General features: G+C 38.3%; 1 non-coding gene across 1 annotated transcript; it reads right to left on the bottom strand.

Moving 5' to 3' along the window:
* Positions 1-674: 674 nt before the first annotated feature.
* Trnaq-uug (transfer RNA glutamine (anticodon UUG)) lies at positions 675-746 on the bottom strand. The gene has a single exon. It is a non-coding gene; the product is annotated as a tRNA-Gln (tRNA).
* Positions 747-5,442: the final 4,696 nt, after the last annotated feature.

Genomic DNA, 5,442 nt, shown 5'->3' on the forward strand with positions numbered 1-5,442 from the left:
AACAAAAGGAGGTGCGCAGATTTGGTTGAAGTCTAGTTTTTAACAAAGGCCGTCTTGAATGACTACTTCCTCTCCACACATACTGATTAGCAGGCTGTGTGTGTGCGTATGTGTGTCTGCGTGTGTGTATATATATGTATGGATTATATGTCAAAGTATATCGGTATGTACACGCACACACAACCATACACACTCACACACACACACACACACACACACACACTCACACACACACTTATGGACATGTATGTATGGTAAGAAGTTTTCTTCGCTTTTACTTGGTTTCGGGTTTCGTACCATTGTGTGCCATTGGCCAAGTACTTTCTACTATAGCCCTATGGCGCCAGGTCGACAAAGCCTTGTGAGTGGATTTGCTTGATGGAAACTGAAAGAAGCCTGTCATTTATATGCATGTGCAAGTAAATATATAATGAGGAATAGATAGACAGCAGACAACTGATGAAGGGTCGATTCTCTGTGTTTACTTATGCTGTTTTCCATTTTTTCTCTCGTTTAATTCGTACTTCATGCTGTTTACACAGTTGGTGACGTCCTGTACCCATATATAAGTATAATAGATACAACAGAGAGAAACAAATTTCTTAACTATACAACCATACAAAAAGAAATTAAATAAATAAAAAGCAAAACACAGAAACAAAAATAAATCAATAAGGTCTCACCGAGATTCGAACTCGGATTGCTGGATTCAAAGTCCAGAGTGCTCACCATTACACCATGAGACCTCTGCGTCTTAATACCCTTTTTAATCAATTATAAATTAACTATTTTCTATCTGGTCCAAATATTTCAATTCGCAAGCCTCTCCTATATATCTCACGTATTCCCCCCATGTTCCCTCTTGTTGACCCTAATCACCCCTTTTCTAAGCCCTCGTTGACCCCCGCCAGGCTCTGCTGGTCTCGTTCAGGGTAAGCAGTCGAAAAGCTTCTGCTTTATGACGAGTTAAGTCTTTTACTTGTTCAGTCATTGGAGAGTGGCCATGCTGGAGCACTGCTTTCAAAGGTTTACTCCAACGACTTTCGACCTGGGTCAGTATGACCCCCTAGGGGTCCACAGAAGATTTTGAGCAATAAATTAGTTATACTTTTACAATTCTTTTTTTTTTTTCGTTTTTCTTTTTTTTTTTTTACTTGTTTCAGTCATTTGACTGTGGCCTTGCTGGAGCAGCGCCTTTAGTCAAACAAATCGACACCAGGACTTATTCTTTGTAAGCCTAGTACTTATTCTATCGGACTCTTTTGCCGAACCGCTAAGTTACGGGGACATAAACACACCGGCATCCGTTGTCACAGATACACACAAATACACACACACACACACACACACACACACACACACACACACACACACACACATATATATATATATATATATATATATATATATATATATATATATATATATACATACACGTCTCCGTAAACTAGCGGTTCGGCAAAAGTAAGCTTACAAAGAATAAGTCCTGGGGTCGAGGGCTTCGACTAAAAAAAAACAAAAAAACTTTTAGGGCAATGGTCCAGCATGGCCGCAATCCAACGATTGAATCAAGAATAAAAGAATATATATCACTTTATCAATTAACCTGGTATTCGCACTTTTGCATTTCTCTGAACGTCCGTGCCTCTAGTTGTTAGTGTTGAGAAACTGCGCACGCGTGGAGGCCATTGTTATGAGCGTCTGAATCTGGTTAATTTAGCGTAATTGAAGAACATGAAAAGGAATTAAGAGTTTCATGGGAGGAAATGGAACGACTTCTATACTGATACATCTAAATATTTAAGTAAGTAATAAATATACATAAATAATAATTTGGTCTGGTTTTGTCTGTTCTGGCGAGCGTGGGTTTTTAAGTAAATTCGGTGTAGATAGTTGTGGTCTGCTACAATTACGCCGAAAATGTTATGACAGATGTTCCGGAGATATATCAGGAAGTCAATTTAGTTGTGGTAGTTGGAGAGTTATTATAAGGGGAAGTAAGCGGAAAATATATATGGAAAGAGGCTTACAAACGATTGTCATACCGATATAAGCACATGCATACATACATACACACATACATGCACACATACACGCACTCATACATACATATATACACACATACACACATACATATGTCTGAGTATGGCTGTGTGGTAAGAAGTTCGCTTCTCGACCACATGGTTCCGGGTTCAGTCCTATTGCGTAGCACCTTGGACAAGGGTCTTCCGCTATAGCCTAAGACCGACCAAAGTTTTGTGAGCGGATTTGGTAAACGGAAACTGAGAGAAGCCCGTTGCATATATGTATGTATGTATGTATATATGTATGTATGGCTTTACAATTAAAAGTGAAACGACATAGTGTGTATCTAACAAAGTGTGCGGCACATCTGTTGTTTTATAGAAGGAATAAATAACAAACAAGCTTAATCTAAGACTCTTTCTCGAGAGACACCGTTCCCATTTGACCTCCCTTCGTTAATTAATAACCATCAAAGGAAAGCCGAGACACATCGTCAAAAAGATAGAAAGGAAGACGCTACCATCCTTTGAGACAGATGTTCTCGAGATGTGTCAGGAACTCAATTTGGCGTAGTTGAAGAGTTACTAAAGAGAAGTAAGCGAAAACTATATGGAAAGAGGCTAGCAAACGATTGTGTTGTCGATATAAACATACAAACACACACACAGACACACACACACATACATACATACATACATACATATATACACATACATACACACATACGCACTTACATACATACATACTCACATAAACACCAGATTTTATAGTATTTTTTGTCCTCTTCCTGAATCTAAAGGGACGTATTTCGCATAAGAGGTTCCGAATCATTTTCTTTTTTTATGTACGAACCCCTTTCATTGTTATTTTATTCTTATGCTTCTACCCCCCCCCCCTATTAAATCGATGTTTTAAAACTAGTTTCAAAGAAACTTCTTTCAAAATTCTTACTTTAATTAACAGCAGGTTTAAAACTTTGTAAAATGTTAGCGAAAGAAACTTGAATTTTTTTTTATATACACGACACTTCCGAAAGGGGGGGGGGGCACGTCAAAACGGTAGAGGAGTACGGGCCGAAACCGGACGTGGTTCCTCCTGATGATGTCTTGAGCTAACTGGATCCTATAAAGGAGCTGTTGTGGTAGCAGACCACGAAACATGGTTGAACTTCCTCCTGTCAGCCGCTCTCCAACTATTTATTTCAAACTGCATATGACAATGGTACGTCTACACTTAGAATTTGCATCACCAGTCTGGAACCCTATCTTGCTCAGCCTATCGAACTTCTGGGAACTGTTACGAAACGAGCAACAAAACGAATATTCGTCGTCAGGCATCTACCAAACTCTGAACGTCTTGCTTCCCTTGGGCATGGACACATTAAGGCTCAAACGTCTGGCAACTGACTTGGTTGACACCCACAAGATTATCCTCCAACTTTCCCACAACGGCCTTGGGCACCTTTTTGAATTCCATGTCAAATACTCATGGACATGTTTACAAAATCAAAAAAACAAAAAAAACAACACAGCACCCATGACTTTTGGAAACGTTTTTTTCACGGTTAGAATTATTGAAGTATGGAATAAACTACCCGCATCAGTCGTTAGCTGTCGAGACAATGCATCTTCGAAACTTCCATGCTTCTTGAAATAAGATAAAACGATGATGATGAATGATGATGATGATGGTAGCAGTAGTGTTGACGCATAATGTGTCTCAAATGGCGTCGAGGACGACGGTGGCGGCAGCGAGGGGGAGACGTGGGAAGGTGATGGCGGTGGTGTAACACGCGTGGGGGCGGCGGCGATGGTGGCGATGGTAGTCCTGCAAGTAGGTGGCGGTGGTTATAATGGTGTCAATATTTGTGCTGACCGAGATGTCTATGTTGTGCCGATAATAAGTGTATACATATATATATATATATGTGTGTGTGTATGTGTTGGTTAAGGGAGTCATATATCTATTGACGATACATTAGGCTGGATAACCCGTAAATGTAGCTTGAATAAGGTCTAAACACACACACACACACACACACACACACATACACACATGCACATACAGACACACAAACGTTACCCGTTTTTGTCTTCGTATTTAGGTGTAACCTTTTCCCATTCATGATATTGCAGAAGATACACACACACACACACACACACACACACACACACACACACATATATATTTTTTCTTATGTCTTTCATATGCATGTCTGTGTGTGTGTGTGTGTTTGTGTAGATGTAGATGTAATATAGGTTGAATGTAGACATGCACGCAGGCACACACACACTCACACACACGTATGTATGTATATATGTGTCCATGCAATTTACATTAATAGAAATGTATATATTTGTATACATATCACGGATGTGTGCATATTCATGTGGATACACCGGCCTGTAATCCTTTTCAGTCATTCAAAAGTAATAAATGACATCAGTGAATGGGTTAGCTGCTACAGCGCATATATACATATATATATATATATATATATATATATATATATATATATATATATATATATATATATATGTATATGTATATATATATATATATATATATATATATATATATATATATGTATGTATATATATATATATATATATATATATATATATATATATATATATGTATATATATATATATATATATATATATATATATATATATATATATATGTATATATATATTGTGTGTGTGGATGTGTGTAGACGTCTAGATATGTATACACACATCCGTCGTATTTTTATTATGTCAAGCGCTACTTTGTCTATGTCCTCCTCCTCCTCCTTCACCTCAACCACTTCCTCCTCCCCACTTGCAAACAAGCAAACCCATCTGCTCTCCTCCATCTCCGCCCCTCCACCCGCTTCTATTATGCGCCACACGTGGTGGTGAATGCAGGCACACGCGCACACGCGCACCCATATTCAGCCACAGCAACACAAATTCCCTTAAACGATACGTTACTTTCTAAGAAGAAAAGCGGCCATATTGACCATATATTTACGTATGCGTTTTTTTTTTCTGTGCGTACCTGGTCTCATTTCTCGAATTTCACCAATGGTGAAAGAGCCGGTTTCTAACCTAGAAAGAAGACTCAATCTTGCTTAGACATTAAACAACGTATTTATGAATGCATATATAAATGTACATATATGTACGCATGTATGCATGCAGGAATATATATATATATATTCATTTAGTCTCACCGCAATGCTTCTAGATGTATATTATGTTCTTGTCTTTACAAGCACCCTCTGTGTTTAGTGCCAGTCTACAGCAGTTTAGAGCCAGTTAGTTTACGGTCGACACATCTGTCCTAGAGTTGTGTTCCATCACATTCCGTGAATTTTTGCGAGGTTTTGTCTTAAAACAAAACAAAACAAAACTAGGCCTTACTTATTTCAT

The sequence above is a fragment of the Octopus bimaculoides genome, chromosome 27 (assembly GCF_046866305.1).
Source record: "Octopus bimaculoides isolate indiv1 chromosome 27, ASM4686630v1, whole genome shotgun sequence".
NCBI classification, from domain to species: Eukaryota; Metazoa; Mollusca; class Cephalopoda; order Octopoda; family Octopodidae; genus Octopus; species Octopus bimaculoides.